Here is an 11,890-nt window from a genome sequence, read left to right on the forward strand (position 1 = left end):
TGCCATTGGGACCCTATTACAAAATGTATCTCTTTCAATACAAACACAGCAAACAAATCTGATTTTTTCTCAATAGTTTGTGTTCTGCCACATTGTGTAAATGCAATGTTTACAGTGTCAAAATGCTACAGTGATGTTCTCACTCCAGCCTTGCTATCTGAAACCAGATATTTTATTGTTATCACCCACCCTCCAAGCTATTACTTTTGTTATAATAAAGTGGAGTTGGTGATTGAGAAGTAGGTGATTTTAATGATATATGTCAATAAAGGCGCTTGGTGTCAGGGTTGATAATGAAACTGATTTCATAGGGTCAGATGAATTATAGAGTCAGAGGGATGTATATACATAAGAATTTGTTTAGATACACAAAATTGATGACATCCCACCTCTTCTACCTCTCTAACCACAAGATTATATTCTTTGTCTAGGATATTTTCAGAGAGACAAAATAATTTGGTGGACAATATCTTATTTATCTTTCTGCAGTTGTGTCCTTTAAATAGACATGATCCTGAAATAGAACTTGACTCTCTCCCACTGTTTCTATAACATGGTCAATTAGTACAGAAGAAAATGGGGTAAGATGGGGGTGATGTTAATTAACTTTGCAGCTAGTGCACAGGCTGAGTGTTATTACCTGTATAATGAGAGTATGAGTTTATTTTTCCAAATCTTTCAAACTCTGACTCATTTTATTCTGCAGCATTGCTTATAGTTCTCCTTAAAAATAAAATTTTCCACTGTTTCTTTATGCTGAAAACTTTTTGTCTTCTCAGACTTCCTTATTGGGCTTCTTATTTATCTTCTAAGATTCAAAAGATGTTACCTCCATCTAAAAGCTTTCCTTGACTTTTCCAATTTGGTGGAAGACATTTTCTATACCTTCAGATACCAATCTGTATATTTTACTATTATTTCACTTGATATGTCATAATCTCTTCATCCATCTACATATGCGGCATGTGATACTCCAACGTTATATTTAAGCTGGGGTTATTAAATTAGGATCCCCACTACTTACACCTATAATAATCAAGGCACCTGACATTTACTGAACAGTTATATTTCCAGGGATTGCACCCCATGCATTATGTCTATTATCTCAATGTTATAAAAACACTGAGGTAGGTAGCCTTATTATCCTCATTTCACAGTCAAGGTAGCTGAGTCATAGAAGTGTAATATTCTACCCAAGAACACCCAATAAAAAAAGTCCCCTGTATTTTTAGTTCTGCAACATTTGTCACTCTAATGTATATTTAACTCTATCTACTGCAGTGATAGTAAAAAAAAAAAAAAAAAAAAATTTAGAAACAAAGATGGTCCATACCAGAAGAATTATAACAAAAGGAGATATGACAATCATTAAAATGGCACTTTAAAGATAATTTTAACATTAATGCCCATGATGTGATAACTGAAAAAAATTACATTAAATTATGAAAGACAATGTACTTTGATCAGTATAAATTAGGTACTCAGTGTTTGCTAAGTATTTTAACTCTAAATAAATACATCCTATATACATAGCTGCTACAAAATTAAAACTTTTACAAACAGATAAACATGCTAACGATTGTCTAACATTTTAATTATTTCACAAAATATAGATTATATAAACCTTTCAGTAATTTCCACCTTGATATTATATAAAACTTCTATAAAGAAAATTCCAATTCTAATGTGTAAGTGTATGAGAAATTTAAATACTAACATAAATATGGCAGAATATCTACATCTTCCCATTCTGAATAAAGTAGTATATTTAAAAATGTAACCTTTGTATTATAAAAAATTCAAATTGCAAAGCACTCAAATTATGAGCTCAAGATCAAGAACTGTTCTTCAAAATCAATGCAACTTCGTATATTGAGAATATAAAATCCAAAAGCCACCATAGGCTGTGTTTGAAGATATTTTCAACAATTTGTATTTATGCAGGTTTAATTCTTTGAAGTTCTAATACTTCGAAACATAAAATAAGTAGCTGCGTATATAAAATTAATAGTACCATTGTTTTAAAAAGGCCATTTTATTTTATTGGTTGGCTTAAGGGCTCTCTGCTAATTATGCTCCACTTCTTTTTGATTGCAAATGGAAAAAGTAATGTAGCAGTAGTTTTATTTGTTCAGAAATAGAATTAAAAACAAAATCTCTCATCTCAGAAAAACCTCTCCACCAACATAAAAGAGAATGAAACAATTCTATTATTGAATAAGCATTAAAGCAGATTGTGATGTGCATCGCAGGTAATCTAAGAGATTTTAAAGACAGAAATCTCACGCTTTTATATAGCCAAGTAGATACAACCTATTTCATTACTCATTTTCAAGATAAATAACTAGTACTCAAGCAAGATGACAATGCTATTTGTCACAACTTACTCTAAATTTACTTCGTAACTAGGATGACCTTTTGTGTCAGTTGATTTTATACTAAGAAAAGAAATACACTTTTTATACACTTATGACAAGAGGTAGTTCTGTAATTTGGAGGCATCCACTGAAGTTAGGCTCCTACACTCTCTAAAACTGGAAGATAGAGGTGCTATCAATTTCAGAGATTGCTCCCAGTTCTTGAGAAGGTATTCCTGGATCGTAAAGCTGGTAAGAGGCTTAATTAGCTTTTAAAAGAATTCATACATTTGAAAGAGATGAGAACATTAACAATTGCCAGTTTTCTAAAGTAAGTGCTCCAAGAAAAGTGAATGAGGAAGTCTCCTTTTTTGCAACAAGGAGAATTAAGCTTATTATTTTCTATTTGTATGTGTCGTTATTTTTTTTTACATATGTACAAACACAGTAGAGTTAGCAGCAGTACCAAGGCAATTAATCAGATGAAGCCAGATTACATAGTTAAACTGAAGAAAAACTGGTGTCCTCAATTCACCTGACTGCTATCATCACTTAATGAGTATATGAGGAAAGCACTCAGCTTTTCAATTAAATCTGCCTGTGCAAGTCACAAACCACTGAAATAAAGTGTTGTGTGAATTTTGATGAGTATTTGGTGAAAATTTTCCAAGAATAAAAAAAATCTGTTTTGAAATTTTTTTTTTTGTAAAAAATGCTCTGTTTATATCATTTTGGTATTGACAGTACTATAATTAACTAGTTAAAACTATCTAAGTAAGTAAATTAACCATAAGAAATGCCTAGAACACTATAAATCTGAGCAGACTAGAAACTGAACAACATGTTGTTGATATGGCCAATAAAATTAATCTGTACCCAGAAGAAAATAATATTCAATGATCCTTAAGTAATCACTTAAAAAGGTTTTTAATTTCTGTATAGCTTATATTTAATGGTTAATTTAGGTGAATTTACTGTTTTAAACCAGGTTTATTCTCATATTTATCTGTCCCTACTTTATAAAACGTATGTAGTATGACCATGGTAATAAAAATAAAGCTTATGATATCCCTTTTTAATCTTTAAATTAGCAATATAATAACCCCTGCCATGCAGTGTGCAATATTTCAGTTAGCAAGAGAGATGCATCTTTCTGCTAGTACTCAGTATGAAAAAGTCTCCCCAGGTAATGCTGTCACAAGGAGATTTGCAAAAATCCAAAACATTAAACCGAATATTGCACTGATGGAGGGACAACAAGTATAAGATAGGTGAGCTAGGCAATCAGGCATTCAGTACAAGGGCAATTTAACAGAACATAGTGCAAACAGAAGTGAATAAAGCATGTCAAGGAACTTCTAGTTTCCACTCCACATGCAAGAAGCTTGGAAGTCACTGTCCCATCCAAACAAGGAAAAAGCTGAATGGACTGAAAAGTCATCAACTTTTCTAGGATCCACAAGAGAGGTAAGGACATGGGAAAAAACTGCTGCCTCCAAGCTAAGTCACAGCTTACCTTACTGGAGCAGAGACACCAGTGGAAACCTTCACAGGAACCAGGGCCAGGGTAGGAAAACCCAAACTGTACTTGAAGAACCGTTGCACACTCAGTGTGGTCAGCTCTGAGAGGAAAAACTTCAGAAGGACCCAGTCACAGAAAGGCCTCCACAATTCTGTTGACGCCACAAGCTCAACCACGTTCTAACAATACACATTGAAGAAAACTCCCTTTGTGCTTCTGATAGGAGGAGGGGGAAAAATCTGTTCTTCTTTACAAGACTTGTCCACAGGAGAAACTAGTTAACCAGAAATGAACCTACGGGGTATTATCAGAGCCTAACTGACCTGGGGGAAGTGAAATACCAAACTCCAACCCACTCCAGCCCACTCCAGCCATGCTCTCTCATCTAAGGGGGAGAGTGAAAAAAAAAAAACTGAGAAACTTTTATGAAGTTCACAGAATAGAGGCAAGGGCTCACTAAAACACTATGGTCCAGTCATCTGACTGTAGAACACATCCCATCCCTTCGCACACCACTACCACGTTTATAAAGGCCTATTTATAGCAGTTCCTTTTTTGCCCAGTATGTTATTTATGCCTACTGAAAAATAATTACAAGGCGTATGAAAAAACAAACAAACAAAAAACAATTTGAAAAGACAGAGCAAAGGGTAAAGGGAGTCAAATATATGATGATGAAAAAGATTTGACCGGGTGGTGAACACAAAATGCAATATATGCATGATGTATCATTGAATTGTACACTTGAAACCTATATAATTTTATTAACCAATGTCATTCCCAAAAATTTCATTAAAAAAAGATAAAGGAACATTATGAATAACTCTATGCCCACAAATTTGATAACTAGATTAATAGAACAATTCCTTCAAAAACACAATTTACCAAAACTCACACAAAAAGAAATAAACAGTATGAATAGGTCTATATGTGTTAAACTTAATCAATAATTAATCACCTTCCAAAATAAAACACCAGTCCCAGATGTGTTAAGGAATAAATTATATTAATTCTCTATAATTTTTTTTCAGAGGATAGAAGCAGAGGGAATATTCCCTAGCTTATTCCATGAGGCCAGCATTACCCTGACAAAAACAACACTAGAGACCAATATCTCTCATAAATATAAATGCAAAAATCTGCAACAAAATATTAGCAAACCAAATCCAATAATGTATAAAAACAATCATACATCATGACCCAGTAGGATTTATACAGGTATGCAAACTAGTTCAACATTTAAAATCAATCAGTGTAATCTATCACTATCAACAGTCTGAAGAAAAAGAATACCATTATCAAATATCAATAAATGCGGAAAAAGCATTTAACAAAACTCAACATTCTTTATGATAAAAAGTCTCAGTGAACTAGGCATAGAGATGAACTTTCTCAACTTGAAAAAGACTACACAAAATCCTAAAATTAACATTATGCCGAATGTGGAGAGGATCAAAGCTGTCTCACTAAGATCAGGAAAAAGGTTAAAGATGTCCTCTCTTGCTACTTCTTTTCAACATTGTACTTGAAGTTCTACCTAGTGAATTAAGACATAAAAAAAGGAAATAAAACCTATGCAGATTGGGAAGGAAGAAATAAAACTGTCTTTGCTTGCAGATAATAATTGTGTATGTAGAAAATGTGAATCAGTTAAAAAGATCCTGAAATTAATAAATGATTAGAGCAAGGCTGCAAGATACTAAGTTAATATGCAAAATAAAATTGCTTTCCTATATACCAGCAATTAAAAGTGGAATATAATATTAAAAACACAATACTATTTACATTAGCACTCCAGAAATGAAATACTTATGTATAAACTTAAAACATTTATAATATCTATATGAGGAAAACTACAAAACTCCAATGAATTAATTTAAAGAATATATAAATGGAGAGATATTGCATGCTCATGGATAGAACTGAACATGTTCTCATCGCACAATTTTTTTCTAATCCAAAGGAAATTTTATCTGAGCTAAAGGAGTCAGTATCTCTGTTGCAGTATTAGAACTTCTTGTAGGTCCAGTAGGGTTTTTTAGGTCAAGAAAAGGAAGGGACTTTAATAAAAACTTCCAGACAGAGAGTGCAACATTTTAAAAAGATGATGATGATAAATTAAGGATACTAGAAGTAGAACTGGGCAATCAAAGAACCTAATTTGTTCTGAGTCTCCGTCAGGGAAAATATATCAACCTGAAGGGGCAACATTCAGACATTACATATAATTCATGTTCCTAGTATATGTTCAGACTTGCTATTTAACAAAACTGATTTGAATAACCAAAGATTGGTTTCCTGATAACTTGAATTAAAAACTGTGAAAGTATGAATAAAATATTATAGACAATGAAAATGAAGAAAGATATAATGAAATGAGGTCCATTTCTAAAATGATGATATTTTGTCTATGGCAATGCCACCCTGAACAAGATCGATACTGTCTGATCTCAGAATCTAGGCAGGGTGGGGCCTGGTTAGTACTTGGATGGGAGACCACCTAGGAAGACCAGATGCTGTAGGTGTAAAAAATAAAAAAAAATAAAATATTAAGGGATTGTAAACTGACAAGGTCCTTGCAATCTGTGAAGTCAACCAAGGGTTGCCTCACCTAAAAAAATAATAATAAAAATAAAACGATATTTTGTTAAACATCAGGAATTATCTCAAATTATAATGCAGAAGATATATTTGATTATTAAGTAGTAATCACAAACATTTCAAGGAACTTTTTAGTATGCTTTCTGGGTAAGATTATAAGTTAAGAATACTTTGTTTTTAGAAGGTAATTTTTATTCTAACTAAGTAATTAGAAGTTTAATTAGAAATTAAACTTCATTTTTTGCTAAATAGACAATCTTCTTTAGAAAAAAATTCAAAATCACACCTCTGACACTCTAGCGATTCTTCAGTACTTTTCCAAGCAGGTTTATTACCATAGCATCATCGCAAATTTAATTAATTGTACTCTGTAAACCCAAAATTCTCCTACAGGTCCAATTGTTTTCGACATCATTTTTTTCACCACCCTATTGTATAACTATAAGTAATGAAACAGTTCATTCTCCCATGTAGAAAAATGAACAAATGCTATCATAAGAACACATTCTCATTTTATGTTTGAATATGTGAAAAATGAACAATGAACCAGTTCATTTCACAGTTTATTAAAGAAAACAAATATAGTTATTTAAGTAGTTCACTAGCTCAAGTCTTACATACAGAGGTGTAGAATAGAACTCGATAACTAACTATCCAAATAGGGATTCAGGCAGCCATAGGATGCTCAGCCCAGAGAATGTCAGAACTCTATCTATAGTTAGCTTGGCATTGGCTGAAAGTGTAAAAATGCATGAAATATGTTGAGTCAGCTACAATGATCCAATGAGACTTTGAGAACTTAATATCTTTCTTTTCCTACTAAAACTAAACTCCATAAGAGCAAGATCAATTTTTGTTTATTCCTATAGACCAGTGGCCAGAACAGTGCCTGACACAAAATAGACAGTAAATATTTGCTGAAGGAATCAATAACCATATGAATAAAGTTATGGGGTTAAACCACAGAGATAACAACAGAAAAAAATTGATGTACTATATTTGGGAAAGGCCAAGTTACATTTACGAAGGGTAGCTATCCAAATAAAAGTGGAAGAGATAATCAGAAGCAATCCAAGATTCAGGTAACTTGTAGAAGTTCATATGAACAGTCAGGGCAAGAAAACATCAATTCTGGGAAACAAAGACAGTAACAAGTATGCCACTGCTATTCCTATAGTAAAAGGATAAAGACAGGACATTAATTATCACAGTGCGAGGTGCATAATGAAGATTCATGTGGGCATAAGTGTATTCTTACATGTGAGTTGTTAAGATATTCTTCCGTTTTTTTTCCACTGCTATACCTTGTGACACTGCAGCTAAACTATGAGAATTAATGACTGGCTTTATAAGGTCGATTTTGGAAAATCAATTGTATTTCTACACACAAGCAACAGATAAAAAATAAAATTGAAAATATGTCATTTAAAATACTATTAAAAACTTATAATAAATGATATGCAAGTATTCTACCAAATACAACTACAAACTGTTATCTACATAAATTAAAGAGCTTAATAAATAGAGGGTTATGTCATATCTTGGTTTTTACAAGTTTAACATTATATCATAAATTTTCCAAAATTAATCCATAGGTATAATGATTTTATATAGTTTTCACATAGCTATGGTTTATATAGATATCATGTTTCATATATTTTTGGAGGAAGCTAACTCATTTTAAATGTTTTACTTACTGAGAAAATATGATAAATATGTACAATTAATTATATCTCTGATTTTTAAAATATTTCCATATCCAACTTATGAAAAAATAGATATCTAATTATCACCTATTCACTAAAAAAATGCATACTGAAAGAAAGCATTACAGAAATATAACTAACCCTGTGACAGAAAAAATGTTGATATAAAGAATATCAAATTTCATATTTATATGAATACATTCTACATGTTAATGTACATATATTTTCATATATAACATTTGTATTTTATATATATGATGCAAATTTCATTTTTTATTTAAAGGACCCTCAAATGTGTAATTTTATAATTAGGCAAAAGACTCATAGCAAAATAAAAATTTTGTTATTAAAAATTAAAATATAACTTGAAATGTTAATACTCAACATTAATCAAATATTGTTTATTAGGTGTTTTCTCAACTCATGCATATATATTCTACTCAATTTCACAATAATATTCCTAAGCTAAATATCAGAGGTGATATGGCATCCTCAACTCTTCCTGTCTAGGTCTTGGTTCTTGTACTTGTGAACTGAACAACTTCTTCCTCAAGAACAAATAGCAGTTAGTCTACCTTTAACTTAGGTCATTCTATCTTTTCCATGCCCTAACATGCTCAAAGTAACTCCATGAAGATATTACCATTCAGCCTATCTCTCTATAACCTACAACCGTGTTGCCTTGGGTTCTCATCATCTTACAGAGATTTAAGTGAAGAATTACTTCTCTAATCCTCCCTGTCCAGCCTGTGACATAGGTCAACTTGAGTGATTGCTACCATATATTCACAAAAACTCTCCTTTTCCCTACTTTCTCATTTTCTTTAAATTAAGTATACTTCTTTTCTTAATCCCTTGTATCTTAGGCAATTAACTTCCTAACAGTCCTTCATCAGATGTTCAAGATCTATGGTGAATAGGTAAGCTGATAGACAAGCTGAGGGCCCCTTCGCCTTCATGTTCATCCGATAAAAACAGTACAAGTTTTCCTTTTAGTTTGACTTTTAGCCAATTTTTAAAAATATATAGTTGTAATTAAGTAGTACATTTATTATTTTTTAGTATGAGTGTAATTTGTAACTTCTAAGAAGTCATTTTCTGATATTGAGGTAGATGATATGAAAAGATTTTATAACTATTCGACTGAATGTGATATTAAAAAGTTGAACACGTTTAGTAATTCAGAAGTTTCATTGCTTATAAAAGCAAAAGAGTTAAGACAAGAGTTTATTTGGAAATTTTAATTAAATTTTATCTGATTGAATAAGAAAAGTTATTTTTGACTTATAAACAAAAAAACTTTTATATTAAAGCTTTGGAGATGTAATAAATATTGTGCTACACAATGCCATTTTAATATTAATTTAATTGATTCTGTGGTGCTATACTTGAGCAAGCAAGATTAAAAATTGTTACATGATGGATTATTCAATTTTATTATTTAATTGGATATATTAGATAAATTATAAATTAACAAAACTGATGAACTGATTGATAACACTTAAGATACTATTATTATTTTCAAAATCACTACAATTTGTGATCAACAAAACTATACTTAAAGGATTCCAATATTTTAATGGTTGCTATACAACCATAATCTAAAAGAATAAATTGTCCAATCAGTGTGTGTGTTTCTATGGATATGTGTGAACATATTACCTCAAAAAGTAAATTCAAACTGAATGAGGGAGAGATTACATACAAAAAACCCGTATAACTATAGAATGGTGTTGTTTTATAATTTTCACCAGGAAAGAAATATCTTGTCTTTAAAAGAATGTATTATTTTTTGATATTGCCAATTTCTACTATAAAGATTAAACATAATAGTAATTTTAAATCCAATTCCATAAATATGTATTGGACTTCCATTATGTTAAACTATATTAGGCATGAGATTTAAGGCTGAGTTTTTCAAATTTGGCACTACTGATACTTTGGGCCAGATAATCCTTTTTTTGTGGGGCTGTCTTGTACATTGTAGGATGTTTAGCAGTATTCCTGGCCTCTACTTCCAGGATGACAGTAGCTCTCTCCACCCAGTCTGACAGCCAAAAATGTCTCCAGATATTGCCAAATGTGCCCTAGAGAGAACTCAATCCTCACCAAAAACTACTGATTCATTTTACTAAATCGTTCATTTAATCTGCACTCAAAACAATTGGCAAATAGCAATTGGGATCACTCAGAAAATAGGAAACCTACTTGAAAAAGTCAAATCTGGAAACAAAAACAAAAACAAAAATCTACAGGGCTTTTTTCCAACTACAAGTTCCCAGATATATCAACTCTGACACACATACACAACACACACACACACACAACACACACATACAAGAATCACTGTCACAATAAGCAACTAAATATAATATGAAAGTGCCATGTATTTTGTGATGGAAAAAAAATAGAGGTCCACTACTCAAGTGTTATATTAATTAATTTATCTAAAAATACTATATACAATATAAAAACAACATTATTTAAATTTTTATTTTACTAAGTAGGTAGAAAAGCTCCACAGGTCAAGTAAGATTTAATTTGGGCTTTAAAAGATTAGTGAAGTTTTAAGATATTAGTAAACATAAAAGAGCATTCTAAGTATAGGGAAGACCTTGAGTAAGACTTCTGATGTTAAGGTCTTATAAGATCATTAAGAAGGGTGGTGAGTTCAGAACATAAGATATGAGATGGCCTAGCAAAGGGGATGAGGTTGAAAATATCAGGATCTGAAGGACCTAAGTATCAAGTTACAGAGTTGGAAATTCATTTAGTAACAAATAGGTAACCAAAGCATTTTTATGTGAAGTGTTAACTTGATCAGATTTGTGTTTGTTTTGTTTTGTTTTTTTTTTTTTCCCAGATGAATATGACTGTATTATGGAGTTCAAAATGGAGGTGTATTAGTATTGAGGGGATACTAGAAACATTAAAGAGATTATTTCAATTGTACAGAAAAGGACTAAAATGAATGATAGTGGACATGGAAAAGTGGAAAACAGTCATTTATTTAGAAAGCATTTCAGATTTAGAAAGGGTAGGATTTTGTGATACATTAAAAAAAATTAGATTGAGTAATAAGAAATTGATGGACGGTGATGCCAATGTTTAAAACTGGAAACAGCATTGATGCAGAAAACTCAAGAAGTGGAAACAATGTGTCCTGAGATATCTTAGATAGCTCTTTTTAAAATTTTATTAAATTGTATTAAATTGCAAGTGTACAATTCTAGAATACATCATCATCTATATATTGCACTGTGTGTTCATCACCCAAAGTCAAATCTCCTTCCATCACCATATATTGACCCCCTTTACCTTTAAATAACTTCACCTCCCCTCCCCCCTTCCCTCTGGTAACCACCATATTGTTGTCTATGTCAATAAGTTTTTGTTTGTCTCGTTTGTTCATTACTTTCAGTTATGTATTCCAGATGAGTGAAATCATATGGTTCTCGACTTTTTGTTTGTTTGTCTGATTTGTCTTATTTTATTGTGCCACAAATAGTGGGGATATTTTGGAACTCTGGAGATTGATAAGGCTTGATTTGTTGACATGGCTGTTATCAACATGCAAGGCAGTAAACTGGAAATAGATTAGATGAAATATAAAATAGTGTGAGAAATACAATGGCTAAGAAATTCTTGAGAATAGCTACACATCTTTGGAGGATGCACAATGTCAGTCTTTTTTTTTTTATTAG

The sequence above is a fragment of the Pteropus medius genome, unplaced genomic scaffold (assembly GCF_902729225.1).
Source record: "Pteropus medius unplaced genomic scaffold, Ma_sr-lr_union100, whole genome shotgun sequence".
Taxonomy (NCBI): domain Eukaryota; kingdom Metazoa; phylum Chordata; class Mammalia; order Chiroptera; family Pteropodidae; genus Pteropus; species Pteropus medius.